Source organism: Pteronotus mesoamericanus, unplaced genomic scaffold (genome assembly GCF_021234165.1).
Source record: "Pteronotus mesoamericanus isolate MK-2021 breed Mesoamerican mustached bat unplaced genomic scaffold, CSHL_Meso_final contig_50, whole genome shotgun sequence".
Lineage (NCBI taxonomy): Eukaryota > Metazoa > Chordata > Mammalia > Chiroptera > Mormoopidae > Pteronotus > Pteronotus mesoamericanus.
The window spans coordinates 14,471,630-14,487,263 of NW_026555186.1; positions in this window are offsets into that span (position 1 = coordinate 14,471,630).

Below are 15,634 nucleotides of genomic sequence, written 5' to 3' on the forward strand. Positions count from 1 at the left end.
GACAAAACAACCAGAAACACATATACATCAAATAACAGCTTTAAAATCCATGAAACTCTGACAGACACAACTGAAGGGAGAAATAAACAAATCTGTAAGTTTGTAGATTTCAGTAACAAATAGATCAAGTAATAAAATGTCAGCAATGACACCAAGTAACTAACTTGATAAAACTGATATTTATGGGACATCCACCCATCAACAACTAAATACACATTCTTCACAAGTACCTGTAGATGATATGTTAGACCTCCAAAAATATATTTTCAGTAAATTTAAGGACATTAAAATCATATAGATTATGTTCTCTGATGCCAATAAAATTAACTTAAAAACATAGCATAAAGATCCAGACCTCCTCTACTCTCATTGGCTATTTTCTTCCCCACCTCTCTCTGCTCTGGCACTAGCCTTCTTGCTCTTTTTTAACAGGAAGACCACACTCAGCTCTGAGTTTTGGCTGACCCTCTTTTCCTCCTATATACCAGCACCCCCTAGCACCACCTCCTCTAAAGCTTTCTGATGCTGTGGCCAGGGTGAGGGTAAGGGTGAGAAAGATTCCTTTTAGATTTGCTGGAGTAGTGAAATGTGATGGAATGTCCACAAGGATGATCAACTACTAAGAGGTTGAGAACCCATTCATCTCACCAGGTTAAGCAAATCATTTTCACAGTTGGCGATATTGTCAAATACTATGTGTTCCATGCTCATCAAAGTTTGGTGTGGAATGTACATTGAATCCAAAAAAAGTCCCCAGGTGTCTTCTTGATACATTCTTTCTATGGAGCTGAAACATGTGATTACACTCCCACTATCCCAATGACAGTTTCTTGGTCCAGCAGTGTGGAACAGGGCATGGCACTGGGATAGGCACTCTTGATACACTTTAAAATACATTTCTCTTATATTTTCCACAGATATTTTAGCAATTTAACTTGTAAGAGTATGGAACATGTAACAATTTGTGTCTTAAGACAGAAATGATGGAATTTCTTCTAAATTATTTGGATGAATTTTGTCATAAAGAAAAGTACATTTTAATTCAATTCTCAAGGTTTAAATATGTATATATGGGACCTTTAATTGTTTAAATCATGTAACAAGTTTGATCTTTTTTTAAATCTAATTTTATTCTCTCATCTGCCTCCTCTACTTCCTAATCTTCACTAAATTAATTATATTTTATACTCAATATGTCAATACACAATTTTGTTTTCAAGAACTGTTGTTGGCATTTGCATTAATTTGAAATCATAGTTTCATAGTCAGTTATTAACCATATGTTCTTTATTGTAATAATAATTCTTTTCTTAAGTTTTCAATTTTGATTCTTTTCAGAGTCAAATGATCAGGACTTAATTTTCCCTAATAGTTACATGGAGAGTCATAATTCTTTAAATACTTGAGAGTGCCCATTATTTTTATATTTAAATGACAACCCCAGCTAGTACAGAATTCTTTAAAAAAAAGTCCCTTCTTATTCATTCCCTGTTTCCTGATGCAGTCTTGGGAGACATCTGAGACCAGCCTGGTGTTGGGTTTATTTTTATTTTCTCTGGAAGTCTATAGGATGTTGTTTTCTCTACACTTGAAAACAAAAATGAGCAGAATGTGATTAGGCCTAAACATATTACTTTTTATGTTGACATAATTTTTTTAAGATACACAGAGATCTTTTTTCAGTCCAGAAAAAATTTTTAGATAATTTATTGATTATTGATATTGCTATTATTGATATGGGTATATTCATAATTTACTTCTTTATTTTTTTTTTTTTTAAACAACCCCTTCCCCCCCCCCCCCCACCCCACACACCACCCCCCTAACCTTATTTGTCCACTCCCGAAGGAAATGGGAAAAGAAGGGAAAAGGACTTTTAAAACATGCCCTTCCACTACCTTTAAGATGTAACTTGTAGAGGTGGGTTCTTTCTCTTTGCTTTGTGAGTACACTGTATGTCCCCTCTGTCACGCAAGTTAGTTTGGGGAACACATGTTGACTTTTATTTGGGTTATTCATCTTTGAACATTGTGGGTGGATTGAAGACTGGTGTGTGCTCACCTGCATGGGGTCTAGTGCATGCTCAGCCCTTTTGCCCACTTAGCAGACTCTACACTGCACATCTAAACCAAGAATGTAGGTTGATTGCATGTGGATAAAAGTTTCAAGGTCTTACAGGTGTTCTCTGTTGGACCTAAAGTGATATCTATTCTTATTTCTAGTGTAGTTTTTCTTAATACTCTGGAGAATCCTATGTGTCCACAAAAAAACAAAACAAAACACAACTTCCTCTGTCCCACCCCTCCCCCACACCCACACCATGCACTGGTAGGCCAACCTCTTTCTGTACACATACTTGGTGTGTTGGTCAGGGGGCAAAGGGCAGGGCTCTGACTGCCTCAAGACACAGTCCTGGGAGAAAGGACAGGATAGACCACCATCTGGTCTCCTGTGCAAGGCCATGTCCAGGACCCAGAACTGAGAGGGGGCATTTGAGCAAGTACATCCCTCCATGCTGCTCTGGGAAAGAAGGTGGAATTTTTGTTCAGGATGGAATTTCATAAATCCATGCAGCCAATGACACAGTTATGGAAATACATGCAGGTAGGGTTTCTGGTTTTCTTTTGTTGTAAACTTACCTTCTTATGTATCATCTTGCTTATTATCTCAGTGGCATTTCAGAAAAGAAAATAGCAGGCATTCACAGTCACATACCAAATTTACTCAACTTTTTTGTTATCTTTTCCTAATAACAGCAAAAAATCCTTTTAAAGGAGCTTAATTTCATTTCGATAGATCAACTCATCATTTTTTCAGGTTACCATCCTGATTTTATTTCTTATGAATAAAACAATCAACATAAAAGTCAGACCATTATTTTAGATGTGCAAAACTGGAAATGCATTGTTCTAATCAACTTTGGAGAGTGGTATTTCATGTTATAGCCTATGAGTGCAAACCACTGCCTCCCTTCCTACCATTCACTTCACTAGTGAGTATGCCTTCTGACCAACTGTTTACTTTCTTGGTGAGGTGCCAACCAAGGCCATTACTAAGACCCTTGATCTCCTCAAGATACTGTCCACCAATGTTGGCCTTACAGGATTTCTATCATCTTACATGAATGTCCTAAGAACCATAAATATGTTTCTGATGCCACATCAGAAACAGACACATCAATGTGTTTAAGAACAGACACATTGTTCTGTTCCTAAAGTCCATGCATCACATCCAAGTATGCAAATATGTTGGATTTCTGACAATCCAGGCCTTTGTGTTGGTACAAATGAAAATATCCCACCACTTGAAGCTCACAGTTCAGCTGCCCAGACCAGCTGAGAATCTGGTGCCCAGTGAGAGACCAGAATGTAGCCTGGAACATTCTCAGAGCAGATGCTTTTGAAAGTTTCTACTCTTCTTTAAAGTTGTTGAACCATTATCTTAAACATCTTCATGTAATTTTCTCTTAGAAAGCCAGAGCTCTTTCTGTCTTAAAATATATAAATATATTGTATGGAAGCCTCCATTGTGGAATGTTTGACTATTAACTCTGGGAGCAAGATGGCAAGGTAGAGTTTCCATCCAACTATAAAAAATGGTGTGTGTGTGTGTGTGTGTGTGTGTGCAGTGAATAAAATTTTCATAAAAATTGCTTAAACTAGCTTAATTTGTTTAATATCTATATGTATAAGTTGTCTTAGTTCTATACACATGTATTCAGAAGGAATAAATGTATAAATGTATAAATATACATATGTATTCAGAAGGAATAAATGTATAAATGAATTACTCTTTGTAAATCAATTGGGTTTATTTTAAAAATATAGTTTTCAACATATCTATGTACAGTCGAGTGCATTCTATAAAACAGCAATGAGAACATTTACCCCCAAAAGATGTACTGTTTATAAATTATATTTATCTACATATTGAAATAAAATGTGGATAGAGTTTCATTTATCAGAAATTTGTTTAGCCAAGTCAAATAGTGTAACAGCCTTTGAAAGAAACTATTTTTTAAATTTGTTATAGTTCCAGACTTCTTTTCAAAGGTGTCCAGATTAGTTTGTCATTAATAGGACAACACCCACAAAGCTCTGCGTTTCTAGCATTGATAGGCATTCATGTTTCCTGTGGTCTCCATGTTGGGATGGAACCTCAGAAGCAAGCATGTGTGGTTGTACTGATAACCTGGCATGGGATGTCCTTCTTCCCGAGTGCAACATCCTGGTTTAGGGAGGAGTCTCTGAGTTAGATGAATTTCACAGACAGCCCAATCCTTTACCTTTCCCTATGGGCACACCCTGTCCTTGGTTTACTGCAATTCCTTCATGGAGAAGTGGGTTTCATTTCCTTGCACCTTGATTCTGAGTTCAGCATGTGGGTTGCTCTGGATGATGAGATGTTTGCAGTAATGGATGCAGAGGTTTGAAAAGTGTCAGTATGTTTTTGCCACCTCTCTGGTCCTCTGCCATGAGGCCTGGGCAGGCTACTGAAGAGGGACACAATGAATGGAGCTGAATCACCTCACGTCCCAGCCAAGCCATTCCAGATCAGCCAGCCAGGAGGTAAGCCCAGCCCCAATCAGCAAAACCATCTCACCCAGTGCTCCGACCACAGATGCCTGCTGAAGCTGAGATCAGTTAACCCCAGCCCAGATCAGCTCCCCTAGACCTGTCAGACTCAGGACCACCAATGTGTATGTGCCTGCCACTGAGAATCTAGGGTTGCTACTATGCAGCACTGTTGTGGAGACACTGGTCCACCCCTTACACCCAGCTGCAGAGACCTGGGGAGGCTGTCTGTGAGTATAATCTGCCATTGGCTGGTGGCACCTTTATGGAGCCAGGTCCCCAGGCACTCCCTTCACAGGGACTTGAGTCCTAAGCAGAATCTGTGAGAACAGTAAATACGGCAGGGTCATATCCTCCAGGAAGCTGCCCCAGTGATGTGATTCATTAGCAGCTGCTCCCTGAAAACCGGCTGACACAGTGGTTTCTGCCCTTCAAGCCTGATTCTTTCATGAGGCACCACTTATCTTCCAGTAGGTTCTCTGTGGGATTCTGCAGTCATAGTCTGTTCATTTGCTTACCTCCCAGGAAATCTGAGTGTGGCCTCTGTGTCATGCACTGTGCTAAAACCTGGGATTACAGCGATGAGCGGATGAGAGAAAGGCCTGCCCTTCTGCAAGAGAAAGCAGGAAGCGAGTGGGAAGTTCCCCCAAATGCCTGGGCTTGACTCTTAGCCACATCCCACTCGGTAACTTTGGGAAAATTATTACTTAACACTTTCTTAATCTCAGTGTTCTCATCAGTAAAGTGGGGCTAATAACAGTATTTATATAACAGTGGGAAATTGTAATGGAGGGAAATTGTAACCCACCCCACCATTCTTTTGACATTGTTTCTGTACGTGCTGACTCTGACTAATGCGTAGCTTATAGATAAACAGCATCTTTGTTTGAGAAGCCTAGGAACTAACTTCAAAAAACAGAGACTCCAACCATCAGGCATCCCAGCTCCAGGAGATTTGCTGACCTTCATCTGTGGAGCCAGGATGATGTAAATCCAGGATGACTCACGCTGGACCATCACTTGCATGACTAGAATGGACTCCACTTGTCTGCGTGTAGAGAACTTTTCAAACCCCTCCCTTGATCTCTTTGTTCAGTTTCCATATCCTTCCTTATAAAAACCTCTGCCTCCACTGAGATGGGAAGCTAGGCTTGGAGACATGAGTCCCCCATCTTTCAGGTCGCTGCCATTGCTGCCAGGCAGAGCCAGAGCTGTGGGAGAAGACAAAACTCCTGAAGAATAGATGGAATTTAGTATGCTTAGCAGTGGGCTGGGGAGAAGAAGGGGTGGGATAGTCTTGGTGACCTGTGAAGGTTGAGATTATATGCTTAGATCAAGGGGAAGAGTATGACATGATAAAATGTGTTACTGAGTGTGTTACTCTGATACAATGGAGAGAGGGCTGGAAGCTATAAAGTGGGAGACAGAGGCAATTAGGAGGCTGGTGCAGGGATCTAAGCAAACCTGGATTGGTGCCTGGACTTGGGTGGTGGTTGTGAGGATGGAAAAAACAGACAACTTGGGGACATGCATGGAGTAGCCATGATGAGATGAAAAGGGTGCTAGGAGAAGAGAGAAAGGTTTATAGTTTGAACAGCCAGTTAGACAATGAAAAAGAAGTACCCTAATGGGGGTGAGAAGTGGAGCAGGGATTTTGAGCTAAACTTTGGACACTTGAAACCTGTGATGTTGTGGTGGGACTGCTAAGAAGAGGTGACAGCTAGCTCTGTAAGTTTGGAGTTCAGCGAGAGATCTGTACTGGTGTTAGAGACCCTGGGTCCTCGCGGTGTGAATAGTGGCAACACCATGAAGTCTATGGGGACTATTGGGAGAGTCCCTGGCTGATGAGGGCTGGGCAGGCTGACTCCGCTTACAGGCCCATCGCCGGGCAGCTGCCCTCTCTGCAGTGGGACCGCCTCTCCTTTTCTGTGTCATCTGATCTGCAATGGCTTTAGAAAATCATTCTATGGGCTTATGAAACATGTGCAGGAAGTAGGAGTTCTTCCAGAGCTGCCACCAAAGGGGCTCCTCATGTGACATGCAGGTGACCTCAGTAAAGTCCGTGCAGAAAATGTTTGTGTTTGTTTCCTGGCTCCTGGCTATGCTCTCTAGGTGACTTTGTTAGTGGCTTGGGTTTCCAATAAGTGAAATTTAATTGTGATATTTCTATATCTTAGCAGAAACAGGCAAAAAGGAGAGATGGAATATCCTCAGAATTTAAGAACATCCCTCAGTGTTAGCATGATTGATGGAAGACTATCACTCTTAGAGGACTCTTGTATCTAAAGTTATCTGAAGTCATTCTTTTTCTGGCAAATGGCAATTGACTCAAACCAAGGCCATAACTATTTATTGAATAGCTTCTGTTCCCATCTCTGTGGCTGCTGCTCAGGAGACTGGAGTCACATGTTCGATGACATCTATAAAAGATAAGAAATCTATCCATCACCTTGTCTGTAATCCTCCACATATATTGAGTGAAGGCAAGGTTGTGTTCCATAAGATAAATCTCAAAAAATAGAAAAAATATGTCATCAAAAGCCTAGCTTCTGAAAGACTAGCTTTTGAAAATATAGTCCTATCAACTGTGCATTAATGTAATCATTCTGTATTGGTGGGCACATACACAAACACACACACACACACACAATATCTAGCAGCTTATGTATTCCAAGCCATGTGGCTTTTTAATTATTCATGTTTTTTATCTTTATTGTTGCTAATACTTTTCAAGTTATGTTGTGCCAGACTTGAGAAATGCCTTATGCACCTTGTCTCAGTTAACAGTCATAAGTGCCTTTGCTGTGGGTGTGCACATTTCACAGATGAGAAAGAGCTCAGGAGTCAGGGTCAGAGTCACACCAATTTTCTCGAGTGACAGAGCAGTGAGCATTTCAACCTAGGAGAATCATGAGTTTCTCAAACTCAGAGTATCTCCAACCAATCTCATTACACTCCCCAGATGGGAGGTGAGCCCCGTACTCCTGACTTGCTAATTTATGTGTTAAGTGTCCCTGCGCCCCCAGCCACAAAGGAAAGCACTGGCACCAACCAGAATCTGTGGGTCTTTCTGGATCCCAGCAACTCTCAAACTGGGTCCATTGAACAATCTATACAGAAATCCCTGAGTTCCGTGACTCTGTCAAGACTAACCATTTAGAACCCATCATTCAGCAAGTTATAGGAAATACTATAGGGAGAGCTGCCAGCTCAATAAGGCCACTCTATGTCTCATACCTGTTTGCTTCCTGCTGCCAGTAAAGCCCTTACAAGAACAACACCAATGTAAACAGTAGCTAAACCTAATTGTGAACCTGAGCAAAGATTGTAACCTCCTCTTCTCTTCCTCTTACTAGTACAGAAAATGTGCATTAATTAATCAATAGTTACGGGAGGACTTGGTGCCAGGCCAATTAGGCAGAGCTTCCTGCTGGGGCCGAATTCTGTGAGGATCTGGTTAAAATTCAGACTACAAGTCAACAGGTACAAGCTGGTTCTGCCTTTCTAACCACCTTGTCTACTGACCATATATTAAGTACGTTAAGTGGTGATGCTCTTGGGGTGACAGGTTACAGGTTCCTTGGACAACTGGTGGCCTGGTGTGGCTGAGCTCTCAGCATAAATACTTCTCTACCAGAGTAAATTTCTCTCTCTCTCTCTCCAGGTGAGGAGGTCCCATTAAGGTTTGAAGGCTCTCCCTGCAGCTACAAACAAGGGTGCCTTAGCCTTCTCTGCACCCAGCCCATCCTCCTGAGTATGTCCTTGTCCTTTTGCTGCTGCTGTGAGTACCCCACTGCCCATCTGGACAAGGGCCAGAAACTTGTCCTAGCGTGAGCACCATGGGGGACATCCACATTGTGACAAAGAGAAGACTCGGGTCAGTCTGAGGGAGGAAGATAGTTTCCAGCTGATGAGGAGGTTGAAGAGGAACAGAGTTTAGATTTTGCCCTTGAAGAGAAGTAACACTCTTCTTGCAGAATTATGCCAAGGAAGGATAGTCTGGATGGGAGAAACATGGAAACTGGAAAGTGCAAGCACATTTGGAAAATAAGAAGTAGAAGAATCTCTCTGGAACAACAAATTTGTGGCTGCAGATTGTGGAGGGTGTTGAATTCTAAGCTTGGACTAGCCCTGAGATAGTGATGTCATAAATTTGTTGTGACACAGGAGTGACATAGTATAATATTTGTAATAAGAAGGCTAATTTATATACAGAACACAAAACCCAGAAGACTTTTATGCAGAAATTCACAAGCTGGTTCTAAAATGTTTATGGAAAGGCAAAGACCTAGAGCAGCCAAAGGGAACTTCAAAGAGAAGAACAGAGTCCTTTCAGAACAATAACTGAGGCAGTGTGGTATAGAAGTGGTGGCAGTCTAATGATGAAGGGAACAGAAGAATATTTTGGAATAATCCCACATACTTGATAAAACTGATTTTTAACAATGGCATGAGGGAATAAATCAGAGGCAGAAAAGTCTCTTCAGCAAATGCAGTTGAAACTGCTGCATATCCATATAGAAAGATAAACCTCACCCTGCCCTTCTCAGCATATTCAGAAATTAATTTGAGATGGATTATTGACCTCAATATAATACTTAAACCTGTACACCTTTTAAAAATAAATACAGGAGGAAATCATCACAACTGTGGGGTTCATAAAGATTTCTTAGGAAAAACACAAAATGTATTACCATAAAAAAAGAAAATTGACAAATTGGCCTTCATCAAAAATAAAAATCTGTATTATTGCGAACATCATTAAGAAAATGAAACACAGCAGACACTTTCACAACACCCGGGTCTGCAAGTGACCTGCATCCGGAACTTATACACAAACTGTGCAATTTAAAAAAGAAAAGACAAACTGCCTAATTCAAATAGACAAACTATTTGAATATACATTTCCTAAAGGAAGATATATGAATAGCCAGTAAGGGCATGAAATGGTGTTCAATATCAGCAGTCAACAGGAAAATGCAAATTAAAGCCACAATGAAAAATTACTTCAGATCCAGCAGAATGGCTAAAATTATGGAGACTTACAACATGCAATGTTAGTGAGGATGTGGAGCAACTGACTCTCTGATATTGTTGAAAGTTTCATAAACCCCACTTTGAAAAAAAATGTGGCATTTTAAAAAAATACAGTGCTACCTCAGTACCCATCATTAATTCATTCCGGAACTTGTGACGAATGCCAAAACCAACAAGTGCCCAGTGAATTTTTCAAGCTATGACTGATGAAACATTTTCTCTTGAGGCTGGCATCGTGACTCATGCAAGCTCTAGCAAGTGCGATGAGGCCGGAGCAAGCGCCCAGTGCTGAAACACGTTTTCTCATCAAAAGGCGACAAGCCCACAGTTTGACGAGTTCTGAAGCCGACAAACACACCAAGGTATGATTGTAAAGCCAAGTGTATACTTACTCTGTGGACCAACAATCTCACTCTTAGGTGATTTGGATGTGAGTCACAAACGCGTGCATAGTTGTTGAAGCTCATGAAAATAAACACCTACTGGCTGTGCATTCACTATTTATACCCAAATAGTATGGCATAATCAACAATGGGAAGGGGACCTGAGGCACAAACACTAGTTAGGGAAATATGGCAGAGGCTGACATAACAAGAGCTCAATGTGGGCGGCAGATGCAGCAAAGGAAAGGGTGCCTCCCTCAGTCTCCTTCATACCTTTCCAAAATATCATCCTAACCACCCTTTTCCTGAAGACAAATAATTATAACCTAAAAGGAGGAATGGCTTTATATAGCATAGATATGTCAGTCCAAATTTTTATGCCTCCATTTGGAAATGTGTGTGTGTGATAATATAATTATAGCTATATTCTTTAATATAGTTGTATTCTTAACTCCAAATAAACACACACAAAAAAAAATTTCTAAATTGCATTTATCTACCTTCACAATCGTTTCCCCAAGCCAACCCAAATAAGGATAGAACCTACTTAAAAGGATTGTGCTAACTAATATGAAAACAACTCTAGAACTAGTTCCTTAATAAACTCCTCTGAGCAAACTATGATCACTAAGTCACGTCTACATTGAAATTCTGGAATCTGCTCTTCCCTAGGCCCCTATCTTCCTGCACAGCATTTACCAAATCTCCTGGTTAGTGTATTGTAAGAAATATTTGTGAAGTCCTTACCATGTGCCTGGCATGACACAAGAATGGGTAAAACAAGAAGAAAAACGTTGCTCTGAGGACATGGCATCACCGAAGCCTGGCTCCTGGGCCTTGCGTGAGTGGGACACCAACACAAGTGACATGATGTGGAGGTGAAGGGAATGTAGGAAACACTGAGTAGCTCCTGGCCCAGAAGATGACACCAAGGCCTCACCTCGGGGCTCATTAAGAGATCATTCCCAGGTGGTGTCCCCGTAGGACCACATGGACTAAAATACTACCACAGCCTGAGGTTTTGAGCCAGAATCAACCAATTTTAAGAAGAAAATGCATGAACTGAAGTAATCACTCCTTAAGTGTGTTCACATATTAGAAAGAAAGGCTGAGACAAGGACAATAAAGACAAATATTACTGAAAAGAGTCTGCTTAGGGCTACGCTGGTTTCAACTCTTTCCTATGGCTAAATTTACTATGAATATACTTAAGCCAAGCCATATATGGTTTTGTTTTGCCAAACCACACTTTATCTGTGGAAGTCTAAGACAACAGCACATGGCCCAGGGCTCACCATATCCATATTTTGGTGTTTGAAGCTACCTGTGGCCACAGAGGGAGAGGACGTGTGCCCAGAGCTCCAGGACACCACCTCTCACAGCTCCTTCATCCCGGCCAGGGGCCTGCTCCCTCATTCTAAAATCTCAGATTGCTGAATGGATATCAGCCCTGGGAATGCCACTGGTAAATGGGAAGCGACCTGAAGCTGGACCACAGATGAAAAACAGAATCAGTAAACATTACCAGGGACCTCAAAGAGGAAAGTCTCTGCGCTTATTTGCTCTAGTAAAAAGTCATAATTTGACTGCCTAACAGAACAAAAGTGAATTCCAGAGAATTATATGATAAAACATACCAAAAGGAAAGACATGGATTTTCTCTGAAATTTTATATGACAACAGACTTTCCAAAGAGAAGTGAGATCCTGAGTTGTTACCACATCTAAATAAAGAAATATTGATTAATAATAAAGAAAATTCTATATTAGACAAGAAATGAAAATAACTCACCACAATAATACTGTTGACATTATTTAATAGGGCAAGAAACTATTTAATTTAAAAATTTATGCACCATGTAATCAGACTGATTTGTTCCACCTGCAAGCTCAAGATCTGATCTATATTCAATTTTGGTCCAACTTTCCATAGACGTTAAATTGAAACTGCATCACATTTTCAAACTAAGATAAAGACCACTAACAAAAATTATATAAGCTTTTGAAGCTCAGTTAAAAAAATTAGATAATCTATTTTATAATGGTATAGTTAAATTGCCTAAACATACCATTATTCTTATGTAAAGACTGAAAACAATACTGATACTTAAGGATTAAGTTACTTTATTTTTAAAGAGATCAAAGTAATTTCTGATCTACCAAATGAAATAAAGGCATTCATGTTGAGTCACCATGGAATGTCCCAGTGGTTATCAGGAAAGGATTTATAATGGGAGGTGTGTGTGTGTGTGTGTGTTGAAAATATTTAACATATTTTCATGCTTCCGCACATGAAATCTTGGTCTTGTATTATGCTCTATTAGTTGGAAAATAAGTCTTGATATCCTAATCTTATTCAAAAAGCTTCGATCAGCAATTATACTCATCTTTTTTCCAAGTTCAGTGTCCTGTATGTTCCCACTTTGTGAGTTTCTATCTCTAAACAAGAAGAACAAAATGGGAGGATAAATGAGAAGGCTACAATCATGGACAAGCCAAGGCCACATTCTCCTCAAGTCACAATCACTGACCAGAAAATCTGGGATTGCCAATTAGCATTCATTGCCAACTACCCACTTCAGCAGCAAATGGACAGACAGAACATATACCTACATGAGAACACACTGTGTTGGGCATTATGAAATGGACAAGGTCAGATATCAAGGCTCGTTGTTGCAGGAACCCCTCCTACAAAACGGCTTAATCATTAAGCAGTCAGAAGGATACACTTGCCATAGCACTATCTCAGCAAAAATGCACGACCTCCTGGGGCATAGGTCAATGCTGTTGGAACTCCCTGCCCTCCTGTCCTCTGCTGGCTGGGCAGATGGTGCTGTCAGCCTTGCCCTGTTTATCCCATCAGGCGTGTGGAAGTACATTTTAAACTGCACCAGCTCATATATTATCTATGGGGCTAAGCACAGGCCACACACTCAGCTCTATCAGAGGAGCTAAACTTCTGTCAACAACCAGAGCGGTTGTGTAAATGCCATTTTCTTGACATAAATAACAGAAACATATGGCCCGAGACAGGAAGTGGGGGCTACCTGGATAGATTGATATCCTGCCTGACAAGTGACGATATTTATGACATGATTCCGCCTGACAAGGAAAGAGGAGGGGCAGCCAGCTAATGACTTTTTCATGAACTGTGTGACAACACATGCTGAGTACTGGAAACCTTCATTCTGGTGCTGGTCCTACTCGCCTGTTGCTAAACATGGTTGCTATTGAAGAAGAAAATGATTTTTTCCAAAGGCAAAAATGTGTGTCTCTGTTCTAGAGCAACAGTGAGGCCCCATAAATCCTCACACAGAATCGGTTGTCAGGGTTACACTATTCTCACTCAAACTTTATCAGGGAAAACTATTCATTTTTTTTAACAATTCTTGCCATCCCCACATTTTGTTGTGGGGTGAGTGTATGCTTCCATCATTTCTCAAGAGAAAGAGTATAAATGTACCTATTATACAGCTAGAGGGAGTCAGTCATATTCACATACTGTCATGGAACTACACAGCCATCGAAAAACACTGACTGCAACAGTTCTCCATGCACACTGTGCTCAGCTCCAAGCTACCCTCTACTCACATTCGCCTGGGTTCCACATGCCGTCATCCTCTTACAAACAGAGGCTGTCTGCAACATACACACGTGCTCTGATGCCCAGATATGAAGACCAATGTTGTTTGATTGAGCTTAATTTCACAAATATTTGTTGACTATTTTACATGAAGTTCTGCAATGGATTCTGAGCTCAGTAAAGTTGAGGGAGTGCCATCTAATGTGGGCACATTATGTGCATGTGAGTAATCCTTACAGAGGGCAAATATAACAACTATTCTGTTTCACTGTTTTTCTCTACAAGATTGTTCCCATTAACCTAGACACACATCATTTTCTGTATTTGAAAAGAAAATAAATAAGTAAAATACATGAAATGGGTGAAGTGGATCAAAGGTCCATACTTCAAGTTATGAGATCAACAAGTTACATGATATAATCTACAGTGTAGCGACTACAGTTAATAATACTGTATTGCATATTTGAAAGTTGCAAAGAAAATAGATCTTAAAAGTTCTCATCACACACAAAAAATTTGCCAATGTGTGTTAATGGATGTAATTAAACTTATTTTAGTGATTGTTTTGCAATATATACAAATATTGAATCACATTGTACACCTGAAACTAGTATAATGTTGTATGTCAGTTACAGATCAATAAAAATTAAAAAAATAAAAATAAAAACAAGACCAAAAACATAACTGCCCCCAGAACAACAGAAATAAAATAGCTGCCATAACCCTTAATATATTAATTGCATTAAATATAAATGTTCTAATCATACCAATTAAAAGACATAGATTGCTGAAGTGGATTATATATAAAAAATATCCAGTTGTATATTTACATGAAACTCACTTGATTTATAATAATATAAGCAAGTTAAAAAAAATGAAGAAACAGATTATGAAAAAAATAATCAAAGGAAAGCAAATGTGGATAACTATATTAATAATCAAATAAAATAGACTTCATAATAAAGAAAGTTAACAGAGACAAAGGGGTAACTTATATAATGATAAAAAGGTCAATCCATCAAGAAGACATAGCAATCTTAAATTATATATGCCCAACGCAGAGCTATAAAACATGTGAACCGAAACCTGACAAAAATGAAAGGCAAATCAAGAATAATTATAATTGGAGAATTAAAGACCCCTCCCCCAGAAACTGATAAAACAACTAAAAGACAATTGATATAGAAGTCAGGAAAGACACAGAATAACTCAAGAACATCACCAACCAACAGAATTTAGTTAACATGTAAAGAATACTCCATCCAGTAATATCAAGATATACATTATTTTCTAGTGCCCACAGACCACATAACAATGTGGATCATATTGTATTAAGATAGCTACTATTAAAAAATAGACAATAACAAGTGTTGGTGAGGATGTGGAGAAATTGAAACCTGTGTGCTCTGTTGGTGGGGTCGTAAAATGGCCAAATGACACAGCTACTGTGGAAAACAGTATGGCAGTCCCTCAAAAAATTAAAAATAGAATTATCATATGACCTAGCAATTCTACTTTTGGGTTCTCAAAAAAAGTTAAATACAGGGTCTCAAAAAGACATTTGCACACCCATGTTCATAGCAGCATTAGCCACAATAGCCAAAAAGTGGAAGCAACTTACATGTCCACCAAGAGAAGAATAAACAAAATGTGGTATATGCAGGGTGGGATAAAAGTTGGTGTACTGTTGTGAGTATGGGAAACAGAGTTTTTTCCTGTATTATTATTTCTTATTGTATTTTCCATATGAACAACTGTAAACCTACTTTTGCCTCACCCTGCACATGCAATGAAATATTATTCAGCCTTAAAATGGAGAGAAATTCTGTAACACACCACAACATGAATGCACCTTCAGGGTATTATGCTGAGTGAAATAAACCAGTCACAAGAAGATAAATATTGTATGATTCTACTTACATGAGGGACCTAGAGTCATCAAATTCATAGAGACCAAAGGGAGAAGGGTAGGTACCAGGAGGTGGGGTAGGGGAATGGGGAGTTAGTATATAATAGAGACAGAGTTTAATCATGCAAGATAAAAATTGCTCTGGAAAT